Raw genomic sequence first — 9991 nt, 5'->3', positions numbered from 1 at the left:
AAAAAGAAGCGCTATAACCTCTTTCCCACTCTACTAATTACTATCTACAGCCTTAACTACATCTTCGGAGATTTAAACATTATTAACAGTAAGTAGCTTACTTAAAACTTTACAGCTTCCTATTACTGCAGCCACCTAATTATATATTTTTTACTTTTATTTTATAGTTAGTTAATAGCATATCCTATACCCTTTTTCAGAGATTCATAGATATTAAAGGCGCATGCAATAAATACATATGATTCCACTCTGGCGCAACAGGCTCTTAACTTCGTCCAAAGGCCATCCTCTATAACCTACGGAATATATCTCAGGTAAGTATTCCACTTAGAGATAGCTAAGCCAATAGTGTTATAACCCTAGCGGTTACATTACGTATACCCTATAAATTTTATGCAATATAACCCACTTAATAGTTAACTCGCTTTCTAAGTTTACTAGACTAATTATAAGTAGATTATACTTATATAGGATTACTATACTCTAAGAGCACCTATAATCTAGGATTACTATAATCCCTAAATCTAAGTAATCCCCTAGAGATCCCTTAAGTATATATATATTTATTTACTTAGTATTAATTAGAATTTAATTACTAGCTATTAATAAAATATCTTTACCTAAATATGCCTTACCTGCTTTATTTACTATTAAAAAATATAATACTTTATTATACTTAATATTATAATATCCTATATATCTGCTAATATAAACCTAGTATAAACTAGTTTATTCCTTAGGAATTATAACTATTACACTTAGCTCTTAAGCGATTATATAGACTAACTACATCGAGGACATTATAGATTAACCAGCTCTATATTAATTAATAGGATATTAATAAGAAGGCAGAATAAGTAAAGCTAATGAGATATATATATATTAGCCTTGCTCCTAGTGCCTAATCTGGCTAGGGGAGATTCCTGCAAATTAAATGCAAGCTTCTCACTGGATAGTATATAACTAGCACTCTTATTTATTAATAATATAGCGAATATCTATACCAGCTTAATATTAAAGCTCCCTTTAATACTGGGAATAGGATATAAAGCAGAGGCAGCTTGGATGGCTTTTAATGGTTTATTTATGCATAATAATACCTAGTAGTCCTGGATTTAAACTATCTAAGAGGCTATTTTTCAGCTATTATTAAGGATTATCTAGGGACCTCTTTTAATCCCTTAGGAAACCTTATAAGTTATAGTCTTAAATATCTCTACTAAAACTATTTGTGACGGTTGGGTTTTCCAAGGGATAAACTAGTCCGTTCTAAGTTTATATTGGCAGAGTCGTAGGGCGTGTGATACTGAGCGATTGCGAAGTGTCATGTCTCTTAATAGTGAATAAGGCAGGTTAGGCGTATTTAGGTAAAGATGTTTTAATTGATAGCTGGTGAGCTAAGTTTTATCTAATGCTTAAAGAGTATAGCTATTTATACTAGTCTAGAGGTATAAGGCAATAGGCATTGTCGTTATACCAGTCTTAGACTGAGATACCAGGTCGTCGGTCTTAGACTAATGTGAAGTTATTCGGTCCTCGTCTAATTGGTCAGTGTTTAGGGACCGAGAGTTAATCTTTCGGTCCTGATATAATTAGTGTAAAGTGAGTGTAAAAGTGGGTTATGTTAAAGTGGAAAAGTGTGAAAGTGGGGTACGTATGACCTGGTTATAATACAATCTCTCCCCTCCGTTGGGTCTTATCCTTGAGACCTGCTTCTCACTTTATTTATCTCCTGCGGTTAATCCTTGTCTCCTGGTGAGTCTAACTTAGACCTGCATTTATTTTTTCTGGTGGCTGACAATATGTCTAGTCGTATAGCAAAATCTAAGCATTAAAAGTCTTCTAAATCGGGAGCTCTTGCTATATATATTTAGGATTTTGGTGATTATATTATGCCTTATTCTAGGTGTTTTTATCGCAATTTAATTTGCAAGGCGAAGGATAAGAAGTCTAATCGCTGTAGCAATTGCGTTAAGGCGAAGGTAGTTTGCGATAGCTCTGGCGTCGCGACTTTTCGTAGGTTATTTCTATGTATTTTTATAGTATCTGCTAATTTTTCCCTAGTTTCTCGAAATATAAAGGAGCAAAAGAAGGTCAAAGAAGATAAGCGTGCTGCCGAAGAGGCTCTCGAGGAGGCCATGGCTCATTTAGCTCATATTCGCAAGATAAAACGTCATCTTAAGGAGCAGGGTAATGCGTTATTTATTCGTGGAATGCAGTCCTTAGAGGATTGCGAAGTTCCCGTTATTAACCAGGTTAAGTCTTTAACCGTGAATAAGGTTCAGTCTTATAGTGCTTTTAATGTGGTTAATTAGAACTCTGTGTTTTCTAATATTCCGTTTACTGATCTGATTTTTAAAGCTAACGGTGGAAGTTCTTTAGGAGTTGCTGGGCGCTAATTAAGTGTTTTAGTGGTTCCTATATGTTTTTATTTTCTGGGTAGTTTTTCTATTTCACTAAATATATTATTTGTCTATTAATCTTCTGCATATCCTTGATTTCCTTGACCTTATAGGTTTCTAGTCTATTAATTTCCTTAGGTTTATTGCCGATTTTAACTTTAATAGTATTAGCAGCTATTTTAAGAAATAAGATATAGTAAATTAGGTAGAGTCTAATTTTTGCTAATAGCTCCAGTTTATAGATATCTTTCTTAACTTATTATTTAATTTTATATAGTCCGATAAACTTATAGTCCAGTTTATATAAAGGTCGTTTTATTGTAATGTTTTTTATAAATAGGTAAACCATATCTCCCTCCTTGAAGGTTAGTCCCTCTACTTTCTTGTTATTATAGTAGCGCTTTATTTATTATCTAATATATTCTAGTTCCTTTTTTATTTCCTTATATAGGTTTTTAAGGTTATCTGCTTTTAGTATTGCTGCAGGATTTACCGTTTTAGGATCTTATTTATTGTAGTAAGCGTCTAATGTAAATCTAAAGTTAGCGTATACTGGGGTTAACTTGGTGCTTTTATTATAAGCCATATTATAGGCGAATTAGGCGATAGGTAACTTTTTGACCCAGTTGTCTTATTTATAATTAATATAGTATCGCAAGTATTGTTCCAGTACTTGGTTTATTCGTTTGGTTTGTCTGTCTATTTGCGGTCTAAATGCAGTGGATATTCAGTGATTTATTCCTAGCAAGGCTAAGAGTGCTTGCTAAAATTTGCTAGCGAATGTTATACCTCTATCCGATAGGATCTCGGATGGTAGTCTGTGGTTCCTGAAAATTTAATCGTAAAAGATATAGGCCATTTGTTCTGCTTTAGTCGCTTCCTGATAAGGGATATAGTAGTAAAACTTCATTAAACGGTCTACTACCACTAGTATACTATCGTAGAAGATTCCGGTTGAAGGTTCTTCTGAGAGCGGTAGTTTAGTGATGAAGTCTATTATTATCGAATCCTATGGTTATTATGCCACTGGAAGTGGTTATAACCCTCCGTAGGGTTTATGTTATTATGCTTTTATTCTTGCGCATAAGTTATACTGTTTGATTGCATCTTCCACTTGTTTTTATGTAGGATTATATCCTTTGTCTTATAGTCTTTTTAGTATCTTCGTTATACCTTAATGACCGTGTAGTGGATATGCGTGGTAATTCTATAGTATTTTCCGCAGGTCTTCTTATTCTGCGAATTTCTTTCTTTGATTCTATATGCTATTTAGGCTGCACTTTTTGCATTTGTCGATAATATCTTGGATTTGTTTATTTAATCCTTCGATTAGGAATTATTATTGTTTATATTTCTTTTTTATCTCTAATAGGCTTGCGTGGTTTTATATATAGTGCTTTTCTAAAGCGTCTATGGGTTCTATCGTTTTGACCGCATTAAGGAGTTCCTTTCCTCCTACGATGAGTCCTAGCGTGTATACTTATTGCGTAAGCTTGTATTCTCCTTTCCTTGTTTCTTCGAGGAGTTGTTTATTAGCTTTGACTATTCCTGTGTTAAAATCCGGTCGTCGGCTAATTGCATTAGCTCTTCTGTTATCTGATCCTTTTCGGTGTATAATAATAAAGTCAAATTTATATAAGTACTCGGCGTACCTTGTTTATTGTCTATTGAGTTCTTGTGTTATAGTAAAGTAAATGATGTTTTTATGGTCTATATAGACTTTAATCTGATGCTTATTTCCCATGAGGTAATATCTGAACTCTTTAAAGCAGTTAAAGATTACTAAAAACTCCTTGTTGTATATAGGGTAGTTTAGTTCTACTTTATGTAGTTTATGTGAATAGAATGCAATAGGGTGTAGTTTCCCAGTGTCATCTTGTTATCTAATCTGCCCTCCTAGGGCGAAGTCTAATGCGTCTGTTTCTAGTTTAATTTCTTTCGTTAGATTGAAGATTGCTAAGACAGGTTTGCTGAGGATTGCTTGCTTAAGTTGCTTAAATGCTTATTAGGCTTTATTATTCTAAGTGAATGCTTGGTTCTTTTTAGTTAACTCCGTGAGTAGGTTAGTAACTTTGCTAAAGTCCTTGATAAATCTTCTATAGTAGTTAGCAAAGCCTAAGAAGGCTTGTATTTCCTTAATATTAGTAGGGACTTTCTAATTGGCTATAGCAGAGATCTTGTCTTTTTATATGCGTATCTTGCCTAGTCTGATAGTATATCCTAGAAAGTTAACTTCAGTAATATAGAAGTGATATTTTTCCGGTTTAATTAATAGTTTAGTATCCTATAGTAGTTATAGGACCTTATAGATGTATTCTCTGTGTTCTTCTTCATTGTCCAAGAAGATCAGGATATTATCAAGGTAGTATACCACAAAGATATCGAGGTATTATCGGAGTATGTGGTTGATTATCTTCTGGAAGGTTGCTGGTGCATTTATGAGACTAAAGGGCATTACTAGGTATTCGAAAAGTCTAAACTTGGTTTAAAATGCCATTTTCTATTTATCTCCTTCCTTAATGCGTATAAGATTATATACTCCCTTGAGGTCTAGAGCGGTAAAGATCTGTTTCCCTTGTAATTAGTCCTTTAACTCCGTGATTAGCGGTAATAGCATCTAATCTTTGACGGTATAAGCATTTAAATCTCAGTAGTTAATAACTGGTTATAGTTTTCCGTTTTTCTTGGGTATAAATATCATAGGTGCTCCTGCTAGTAATATAGATAGCCTGATGTGTCCCTTCTCTAATCCTTCTTGGATATATTTCTATAGTTCTTTGGATTCTTATTAGTTTAGCGAATAGATTTTTCATAGTGGGATATTCTTATTTATAAGTATGATCTTATAATCCTATCTGCTGTGCTTAGGTATCTTGGTATCTAATTCTCCTTTGAATAGTTTGTGATATCTCTGGTATTCTTTTAATATATAAGGCATTATTTTTTGATTTATTTCCCTTCGTGAGACTTCTTTTTATAAGTCGCTTCTGCTAAGTATACCTAAGATATGTTTCTTTTGCTTTATGCCTATTGTATACTGGGGTATTATCCTTTATAGGTGTAGTAAGTTTATTTTATGCATACTTATACTGGTGTCTCCAGTTAGAGTCTAAGATCTCTTATAGTTTATCGTAATTATTATTTTATCTCTATTTAAGTTACTTTGGAATATAACTTGGCTAGTTATTCAGTTAATAATTAGGTTTTCTTATTTAAGCTATACTATTCCGAGGAGTAATTGTATTCTATTTCCTAATAGTATAATATCGCAATACACTTGATGATTCTTTTCTTGGATAAGGATCTCGAGGTAATTAGTCTCTTGATCTATGATTCTATTGTTATAACTAAAAAGTTATCCTTCTGCGTTAATGAGCGGGTATGGTATTTGCTTCTTTCTCCAGGGTAGGTGGAGCTCCGTGACTAGTCTTAGATTGATAAAGTTTCTCTTAGCTCTATAGTTAATCTATGCGTTTAGCTATCTCCCCCTGATCTAAACTTATAGTACTAGGCGGTCAGGCTTGCTATCTTGCGTAGCTCCTAGAGCACTTTAAGGACTAAGTCGTTCTTATCCTTATGCTTTACTCTTCTATAGCTCCGTTAAAGAAGGCGTTTATCTTTTCCTGATTCTTTATAGTTATCTTTCGTGATTTTAACCTATTTGAATTCTTCTTCGAGGTCGATATATTTAAATAATCGTTTATTTGTTAGTTCTTTGGCGAACTTGTTAGGTTATTGTGTTTTGCCGTAGATGCTGGCGAGGTGAAGTCCATCTGCCTCCCATATGCATTCTAGTTCGTTAATGTCTTCGGATAATTCCTCATCATTCTGTTTTTCTTTATCGTTTTGGGTTTCTTTGTATTTTCCCTTTGTGAGTTCCTTGAACTCTTGATTGGCTTTTTTAAGGATCTCTAGGTTTCGTTGGATATCCTCCTTTATTCTTTAAGCCTTTTCTTGCTGTCGGTAGTAGGCTAAGTTAAATCGAAGTTCCGCTACTCCTATGCTTTTATACCAAGAGTGCATTAGGTAGCCTATTATCTCTTCTAGAGTATAGGGTTTATTATTAGGGTTTCTAGGTATTATCACTGGAAAGTAATTATTATCTTTCTTATTTTCCTAGTAGAGTTTGCATTAATAGTAGCGATATAATACCTATGTAATCTTATTATATTAGGGGTGCATTAGCATTATTTCTGCCTTATCGTTAGTATTAAACTCTGGTTCCTTATAGTAAAGGTTTAGTGCTTTGCCTATATAGTAGGCCTGTATATATACATTCTTAGCCTTCGTAGTATTTTCTTATTCTTGCGATCCTTATATATATATATCTTCCCTGCTGTTAAATATGCGGATCCCTATTTCGTTATATAGTGGTAAGTATTCTTGTCTCCACTTGTTCTTAAGTTTCTAGTCTTCGTGTCAGAGGTATCGCGCCGTTTCTCTTGCTACTCCTCCTCTTTATCCTATGTATTAAGCGTGCATTTATTGCCTAGCGCATAGCCAGTATGCGGCTTCTCGCTCTTATAGTATAATCCCTTCTTTTTCTTATACTTTAGTCCTTATAGGGAGGTTATCTATTGCTTAGTTGCCCTTATTTAAGGTGTTACTGGGCGTTATTAGGGTTATTATAACTCCTAGTGTTTGTTTATTCTTATAGTACTAGTCCTGTTGTCTTTGTAACTGTTTTTCTTTTTGTTTAGGGGTTTAGTTATGGTATTTCTTTTGTGCCTTCTTGGCCTTAACTTCCTTGGTTTTAACCTCTATTTCCTTCTGGTAATGTTCCCTGATTTCATTTAGGGATTCAAATGGGTCGGATGGCGTTTTAACCGAGCTATCTGGGTGTGCAACCCATTAGGTCTTGGTTTTAGTGTCTTTTTCCAGGGCTTTTTTATTAGCCATATTATACCCTATTCTGCACATTCCTAGCATCTAGGTGCGCTATACCATTTAAGGTTCCTATTAATTAGTTATTCTAAGTGTTTACTTACCTTGGTTTAGGTCTTATGGTTTTCGCGGCTTAGGGCAGTTTTATAATATATATCCTAACTGATTGCAGTTATAGCACTTGCATTTGGATATGTCTCTTCCTGGATTGTTTAGTTATATGGCTCCGAGGGCTATAGGTCCAGGTTGTATCCCATGCAAGGTATCGTTTCGCTGCTGTCGCTGGTTTCGAGAGTTATTCTTATTATAGCCATAGTTATTTCTGTGATTATTGTTATTGTAGTGTTAGTTTAGAAAATAGGGGTTATAGTTGCTTCCCTTTCTTGTGGCATTGGCTTTCTCTCTTCTGCGTTTATACTATTATTTGTCGATTTTGATGGCCATGGTGATATACTCCGTAAGATTATTGGGTCTATCTGCCTTATAGAGTTTATCTTTGACCTCTTCTTTTAGACTGCAGTAGTAGATTTCTATAAGTACTTTATTATCCTAATCAGTTTTAGCGGCGAGTTATTGAAACTTGGCGGAGTATGCTATATATAATCCTTGCTGTTTAAGACTAAGGATTTCAGCGGCTGCTTATCGTTCTTCGTTAATTATGCCGAAGTTATTCTTCAGGAGTGCTTTAAAGTTAAGCCAGTCTGCGAATACGTTCTAAGTTTCCTGGTCTTGCTAGTTATAGTTATTTTCCAGATAGTCTTTCCAGAGGGGTTTAAACCAGTCCTTGGCGTCTCCTTGGATTAATAGTGCAGTATATAGCATCTTCTTTGCTGCAGTATCCAGTTTAGTGGGGAATAGCTTAAAATGTCCTTTTATACGGGTAAGGAATAGTAGGATATCCGCTGCTTTCCCTTTAAATAGTTCCGGGGTCAGGGGCTTGATAATTTCTCCTAGGTTATATCGATTATCGACAGGGTTAACCGGTGGTGCAGGCGGAGGTTATTTGTTTACTCTCCCCTATAGGGTTCATATAGTGTTCCTGAGCTATTAAAGCTTAGCTATCATTTCAGCCATGCTAGGAGGTAGTCCCGTGTAAGGTGGTGCCAGTCCGTTGTTATTAGCGTTAATAGACATCGTAATAGTATAGTAATATTACTCAGCGTTTATGCAGTACGTTCTAAATAAGAGCTATTAATATATAACGGTTAGGTTTTCCAAGGGATAAACTAGTCTATTTTAAGTTTATATTGGCAGAGTCGTAGGGCATGTAATACTGAGCGATTGCAAAGTGTTATGTCTCTTAATAGTGAATAAGGCGGGTTAGGCATATTCAGGTAAAGATGTTTTAATTAATAGCTGGTAAGCTAAGTTCTATCTAATGCTTAAAGAGTATAGCTATTTATACTAGTCTAGAGGTATAAGGCAATAGGCATTATCGTTATACCAGTCTTAGACCGAGATACCAGGTCGTCGGTCCTGGACCGATGTGAAGTTATTCGGTCCTCGTCTAATTGGTCAGTATTCAGGGACCGAGAGTTGATCTTTCGGTCCTGATATAATTGGTGTAAAGTGAGTGTGAAAGTGGGTCATGTCAAAGTGGAAAAGTGTGAAAGTGGGGTACATATAACCTGGTCGTAACACTATTCTTTATCTGCCTATAGAGGTCTATAAGGTACTTAGTTAGTATAAAAGTATAATTAATAGTTTTATATATCTTATGCAAGGTCTATAGATCTCCTGGGAAGGTAAATCTCCTCTGAATATATTATATTAATAGCATTACTATAGTATTATAAAACTAAGAGATAAGCCCTTTATACTTATAGGTATCTTCCCGGAGATTTATAGTATATATAATAGTTATAGTTCCTAAGGGATAAACTAGTCTATACTAAGTTTATATTAGTAAATATATAGGGTATTATAATATTAAGTATAGTAAAGTATTATATTTCTTAATAGTAAATAGAGTAGGTATAGTATATTTAAGTAAAGATATTTTATTTATAGTAAGTAAGCTAAGTTCTATTTAATATTAAAGAGTATAGCTATTTATACCAGTCTAAGGGTATAAGGCAATATATATTATTATTATATTAGTTTTAGACTTAGAGATTAAGTTATTAGTCCTAGACTAATATAAAGTTATTTAGTCCTTATTTAATTAATTAATATTCAGGGACTAAGAGTTAAGCTTTTAACCCTATTATAATTAGTGTAAAATAATTGAGAAAGTAAGTTATATATAACCTAGTTATAATATATATATTTATAACCTAATAGATAATTATATAGGCCTTATTATTTTTCAATTATAGCTCTAACTACCCTATACTAGCTTAGTTATACTATAAGCCGCTAGAATCTATAACTTATAGCTTATAATAAGACTTATAATATAAGCCTTAACTTATAGCATAAGCCTAATGCCTAACTATAAGCTACTATAAGTATATATATATATACTTAGCATTAATTAATATACTTAGCTTAATAGCTATTAATAAAATATCTTTACTTAAATATGCCTAACCTGCTCTATTTACTATTAAGAGATATAACACTTTGCAATTGCTTAGTATTACATGCCCTATAACTCTGCCAATATAAACTTAGAACGGAATAGTTTATCCCTTGGAAAACCTAACCGTCACATTAAGTCTATTAATCTCTAGTAAAGAAATAAGACTGGATTGTGACAACTA

This window comes from Fusarium venenatum (genome assembly GCF_020744135.1).
Source record: "Fusarium venenatum strain MPI-CAGE-CH-0201 chromosome Unknown EDB82scaffold_4, whole genome shotgun sequence".
Lineage (NCBI taxonomy): Eukaryota > Fungi > Ascomycota > Sordariomycetes > Hypocreales > Nectriaceae > Fusarium > Fusarium venenatum.
The sequence above is the reverse complement of the archived record's forward strand: the minus strand, read 5'-3'. Positions refer to the sequence as shown.